Raw genomic sequence first — 6,646 nt, 5'->3', positions numbered from 1 at the left:
TGGGTTTTCACTGTGCTGGGAAGGAAGAGTTTTGCCCAGAGAGCTTCTTGTTTGTATTCCCTGTTCAGCACAGCATTTAAGCAGGTACTTAAGCATGTTGGTGGATGGGAATGGATTGTTGTGTTGGAGTATTTAGACCCAGAATGGACTCCTTTGTATCCACGAAACACTGAAAGATTGCTGGCAGCCAGCATAACTGGGGCTGTGTGGTGGGCACTGTGCAGAGCCTTTGTCCCTTGGCCTGAAGAAAGTTTGCAAAAATTGCTGACGGGGCAAGGAAAATACATGGGGGGTGAAAACGATGGCATAGCTCTGTTGGAGCAAGCACGGTGCTGTTCTTGTGCTTGCGATGGCTGTTTATCGGCGTCTTGGATACTCCGCTTTTTAGGTGTCGTTAGTCCGATGGCTAGTGACAGCGAAAGCACCTGGCAGCTCTCTGGCTGTGGGCAGCCCGCATCCCTTTGTTGGGGCTGGCTGTGAGCTATGGTGGGACGTGCTGGGAGCAGTGGGAGAAGCGGGCAGCAGCGCTGGGCAGAGGGTGCCCCCCCTGCGCCCCCACAACTCCGGGGTTCCCGGCTCGCTGCCAGGCTCTGCTTTGCCCAGGTGCTCTGAGCTGCGTCTGCGCAGACCCTGCACCTAGCACAGCCTTCCCCTGCCGCTGGCACAAGCCAGGGCATCCCATCCTCACCCTGCGATTGCAAGCGTGAGCTTTCTCACTGCAGAACCCAGCTGCGAGCTGGGTCTCCCTGCCTGCTCCCGCCCCCCCAGAGGCAGCGTGTCACCCACCAGCACCATGCTGTTCGGGGAGCAGCAGCAGGCCCCCCGTTACTCCTCAGCGGTTCCCGCTGCATGGTGGAGGACGCGATGTGAAGAAGAGCAGCGCCCTCTTCATCCTGCCTTCCAGCCCCCCAAACCTGGAGCAGCAGCGGCATTCCCACCCCTGCTCCCAGCTCGTGGGCGTCAGGCTTCTGGAAGGTTAGAAAAGGAGCAAGAAAATGGTGTTTGTGTAGCGTGACATGACCTACGCTCTTTTAGCCTTAACAAGATCCCTCCTGTATCTTTAATTACCTGGATGGAAAATTTCTGGCGCGGGATGCCCCAGCAGCTGAGGAAGGCTGCAGCACAGAGGCTGCCTTTTGCAGGGCAGGGCGAAGGGAAAGCCCCTGAGGTTTGGGGACTCTGAATGACGTACTTATGGCTGGCACTTTGAGTGTAGGTGTAGCTTGCTTCAAAATAAATATTTACCATTCAACTCTAGCATACACATGGGAGGGTGAGAACTAGCAGGTATTAATGTTTCTTTAAAATTAATAACTTTGAAAATTTTATACTGGAATAATCTTATTCTTGCACAAAATGAACAGAAGTTAGCGTGGAGGAACATCCCCTGCCCTTTATGTACACCGGTTCCTGCCCCCCTGCCCAGGTGGAGGTCCTGAGGAAAGCCATGCAAGGGACATGCTGGGAGAGAAAGGGGTATGGATTTGTCTTTTTGCTTGAGAGGAAAGTCCCTTGGTGTCTTCAGCTCCATGGAAAGCTCTGAAAGACCCAGTGACCACGTCTGCTCCTGTGCTAAGCTGTAGCAGCAACATCTTCTGCGTTGCGCTGGGATCTCACCTTGGAGGAAGCAGCCAGGGAGCGATGTGGGGGGCAGCATCAGCCCTTTTTTCCCCGACCTGTGAGCAGGAGTGAAGGACTGTGGTTGTTCCTGCCAGTTCTATGATGTGGAGGTCGGGGAGGCCAGGCTTTCTGTCCCCCACACTAGCCCCCGTGCGCGTTGTCCTCTCATCCCTTCCAGTGGCTGGCAAGCCACCTGCCAGCTCCCCCCTGCCCCTATCCCCACCCTGCCATTTCTTCCCCGGCTCGCTGGGACCTGGAAGGCCTCTGCCCACATTCCCAGTGCGGCAGCTCCCAGCACGGCTCTGCAAGCTCCAGAGGCAGGACCTGCTTTTATGCTCCATCAGCCACAAACTGCTCCGAGCCAGGAGCTGGCAGTCACGGAGGGACCTGGGAGGAGATGCTGGGAAGCGTACCCTTTGTTTCCTTGACCAACTCTTCCTGTGCTTTTATTTATTTTTTTAGGAATGTGTTTCAGCCTCTTTAATAAAAACAGGAAATATAAAGGTAAGGGAGCTCTTGCAATACTTGCCATTGAATCTGTTTGACACATGCAGGTTTTGTGTTCCTGAAACTGTCACCCACCTGTTGTCTCCATACGCGAAGAGAAGCAGAAGGATAACTTCAGCCCCCTAAGAGAAGCTGCACGGTGTCAGATTCCTCCCCCGGCACCACCACAGTCCCCGCTCCGTGGCTCCTGCCCTGCACAGGGCGCACGCTGGGGAAGGGGGCTGGCGGGCACCAGGGTGGATTGGGAGAGCTGCCCCGTGCCCCAGCCCAGGACCCTCCTTCTCTTGGAAACGCAGATGGTGGGTCTGGAGTTACGGTACAAATAACAGGACACAGCTCTCCAGAATCTCAACCTGATGCTGCCTTTGTATGTGCCGGGGTTTCTCCAGCTCTGTCTGCAGTCTGTCTGGCTACAAATGGTGATTAAGCAGCTCACTGAATCCTTCTGGATTTTTGTATCCAACATTTTTAGAAAAAGGCTGGTTTCTAGTCTCCACATTATTTGAGTTATTTGTCTGAGTGTGCTAGTGCCTGGAAGGGTCAGCCCTTACATATGCTGCACTGATGGACAGAATAACTTGTTTTCCTACATTAATTATTGTGGTTTCATTTTCTTGAGCTCTTCACAGTCTTCCCTCTGGAAACTGACTCTTTTAGCTGGGTGAATTATTCTTTCTGGGACTCTTGCTTGCTGCTGCTTCTGTTTCTGTTAAATTATATCACTCTGTCCTTTCTTCTGAGTTTTCTGGGGCATCTCTGTATCTCTTCAGGATATGGCAACCACTAACAAATTATTTCTTCTTAAGGAAAGATGAGAAATCAAAGAAAAGAAGAACATAAAGGAGGGACCCGCTTCCCTCTGCTGCTCTCCTTTTCATCAAGAGAAGAGCTGAAATGGGGGTGTGAACGCATCTGCGGCTCTTCTTTCCTTATGCTGATGAAGCTGCAAGCGTGACTGGGTGCTGAGCCAGTACAAATCGGCTGTAAACAGGGGTATAAATTTATTGGGGTTTAGCTCTGTCAGTTGACATCATGTGTAAAGCAAACTGTGTTTACAGGCAGGGCCTGTGTCGCTGCTTCTTCCCTGTAGGGTGGCTAAGGGGGTCCCGTGCCCGGTGTCCCCTGCCCTCCCTGTGGCGTGTTTGTGCTGGAAAGGCCACGGAAAGCACCGTTTCCCTCTGTTTTCTCTTTGCAGTGGGTTTGGAAACTGAGGACAAACCCACCACTGCTGTCGGCCTCGCTGGGCCAGCAGATGCTCTGGCGCAGGGCAGAGCCGGCTTCAAAGGTGCGGCAGCTTGGCTGGTAGCCGCCGGGGCCAGTTGCCCCCGGTCCCTGGCACGTGCCACCTATCCTGCGTATCCAGGCTGCAGGGATTTTCTCCATCACAGCTCTTTGACATCGGCCTCGGCGCTGTGCAGAGAAGCGTGCGTGCGGCTCCGGGGTGGGGAAGGAGCAGGGGAGGCCGTTCTGTCCCTCGGGGCTTTCCTTGAGCGAGGGGCAATGCTGGTGCACAGATGCATCTCCAGTGAGCAGGTGGGAAAGTGGCTGAGCTGTGCTGGTTTAGGAGACACATACAGAGACAACAGGTGGGTGACAGTTTCAGGAACACAAAATGCCCCAGCTAACCACAAGCAAATGACCAGCTCAGAAGTTACCCAGCGGCTTTGAAGCATCCAAACCAAGCCCCTGTTTCAGTGTGAGCGTGGGTCCTGAGTCATTTGAGCAGTGGTTTACTGCTCTTTCTGCTTTCCTTTTTCCCAGGATTAAAAATCAAGAGGGGAATTAGACCCTTCATCCCCTTTCTTACCCTTGAGCACTGGGCAGGTTTTCTCCCGATCTGTTGGCAGAGGCACATTTACGACACACAGCAGAAGTGACACTGCAGGGCTCGGGCGAAACGCTTGTCTGCTGAATTCAAACACAGGCTGCAGCCACGGAGCTGTGGCAAGGGGGTCTTCTCGTGCTCCACCTGCTCCTGCAGCCTCACTTTTCTTGCCGTGAGGCAGAGCTGGCTGGGCATTTGCTAGTACGCCAGGCAGGCTGCCACTCCACCACGGAGCTTTTACCTTAAAAAATGTCTCCTGGTTTCAGCGGCAGTCTTTCTGCTTTCTTGTGCTCCTCCTTGCCATTGGGAGAGTGCGGATGTAGTCAGATGTCTCTGTTTGATCAGCCAGGTAAGTGCCAAATAGCTCCCAAGGTGACAAATAAGGTGCTTTTATCCTCCTGGGCGTGTTTGCCTGTGGCGGAACCAAGGTCCTGTGATGTAATGGGCCAAGTCAGCGCAGGGAGGAAGAATTATATCCCCCGCTGGACTGAGCCCTGTTACCCCTCTGCACACTGACACCATCGCTGAGCTCGGGCTGGCTCATCCGTGACAGCCCTCTCGTGGGGCTGTGAAATAACACGTTTGGGGTTTATTGTATTCTGCACTTTGATTTGATTTTTTTTTTCCTTCTTCCCCTCTCTTTCGCAGGTCATATGAGAAACGTATGAAATGTGTAGAGCCCGGCTGTGGCTGCAGAGCTGGGATGTGTACATTTACCCACCAAATGCTGCTGCTTTGGCATCACTGCAGCGCTGGGTACCAGCCCTGCTCCATGTCAGCATCCTTGCCGGGGTGAGGGGCCGTGGGGCACCTGGGCCGTGGGTGCTACTGCTGGTCACCCCCCCCCCAGGGCACAGCTCTCGCCTTCGGTGCCCTCGTGTCAACTAAGCTTTACGTTTAAACTGTGCCAAGGTAAAAGAAATCGAGGGTTGGCTGTGCGCTGCTGGGGCTGGGCACGCTGCAGGGGTGATGGAGTGAGGACGGGGCTGGCTGCAGCTCGCAGGGGAGGGTGGAAGGAGAAGCTGTGGTGCTGTGCTTTAAGTGATTCTGCCTGCTTGGTGTTTGCATTGCGCTCATTTATTGTTTTTTTCCCCAACGTATCTCAGTTGCTGCAAGGGGAATCTCCTGGCTGCTTTCAGGGGAGCCCTTCTTTTTCCTCTCTCCCCTCCAAGTTACTTTGGGTCTCTTTCCAAAGTATTCTCCCCTGGCACCCCCTGGCCCTTTCCCGATGGAGACAGGAGTGTTTCCCTGAAGCTGGCCAAAGGCTGAAGGTGGCTGGGTGAGCAGCAAGCGTGGGTCTGGGCTGCGCACAGCACCCCAGCTCCTCCTGAAGGCTGGGACTGCCCTGGAAGTCTGGCTTGGCATAACTCCTGGGCTAAGCTCTGCTCTTCTTGTGCTTTATCTAGGTCATTGAAGGTCTCTGTTAGTTTAACAAGAACCAAACCCATGGGGGGTGCTTCCAGATCCATGCTGTCTCTCTGAGGCATGGCTGCCTTTTCTCCTGTGCCTGTTCCTTGCAACAAATTACTTGGGAAGTGGAAGGTTGGGGTGAATGCCTGCTGCCCCAGCTCTGCTGCTGAAAGTATGTGGGCCCTTCTGGAGAAAAAAAACCCAACCAAACAGAAAAAAAGAAATAAAAAGTGTTTCTTTTTGATGATCTATCACTTAAAACCTCACTGTTACAGTGGAAGAAACCCACAAGTGCTGTGAGTCCTGTTAAGAAAATCCCCTTCCCTAACTATTATATCAATCATTATGAAACTGTATTAAGCTTGTTGATGTTTATTAGCTCACATTATACACTGTAATGTAACGAGGTAGCAGAATTTTGGTACTGTACCTGAACACTTTGGTATTGTGCATGCTTAAGTAAAACAAGTTAAAGGACAGCCTGGACCAGAAGTAGGGACTTTGCTTCTTGGAAGCCTAGAGCTGCCTGTGAAGGATAAAGGATACCCCTGGACAACTGAGATAACACCAGCATCCTCACCCTCAAACATGTCCTGGAAATTGTCCCAGCATCACCTGTTGTCAGAGATAAGTGACTGTAGCAAGACGGGCTCCAGCAATGTCTGGATCAACGGACAAGCAGCAACAATGCTGCAAAACCGTAGCTACTTCGCAAAGTGTTACTCTGATTAGTAATTATAGTGTGGATGCCGGGGACCAGTGAAATCATGCTGTACCTGAACTTTTGACCTGTATAGGAACCTGCATAAAACCATGCTGGGTTGCCCCAGTTTCACTGGGACAATTTTTGTGACAGTCTTTACCCTTTCTGGGGCCTTGAGTAGACAGTGAGGATGAAGACTGGTGTCTGCAATGCTGCGGTGAGGCCAGTGGCATCCAGAGCCTGCCCTGACCCCGCACAAGGGAGCAAAGCTCAGTGTGGCCGGTTGCGTGGTCCATGCGGGGCGGCATCCCCCAGCCCTGTGAGGCAGCAGCACCCAGGCTCGTGTGGGTGTCGGGCAGCCCTCACCTGCTGGGACACCTCAGACCACCCATCCAAGCCAAAAAAAGCTGTGCCTGAAGAGGCTGGCTGGGAGGTGTGCTGCCTCCCGGGGCTCTCTGCATCTCTCAAAGCCCCCCAGCAGCCTCACGGGCAGAAAGGAGAGCGTTGGAGCACCACGCCAGCACTCCGGTGTTGTCTTTTCTGCCCGTGAAGCTGCTGGGGGGCTTTGATTGCTGCCGGAT

This window comes from Falco naumanni, chromosome 10 (genome assembly GCF_017639655.2).
Source record: "Falco naumanni isolate bFalNau1 chromosome 10, bFalNau1.pat, whole genome shotgun sequence".
NCBI classification, from domain to species: domain Eukaryota; kingdom Metazoa; phylum Chordata; class Aves; order Falconiformes; family Falconidae; genus Falco; species Falco naumanni.
This window is presented reverse-complemented; position numbering follows the sequence as displayed.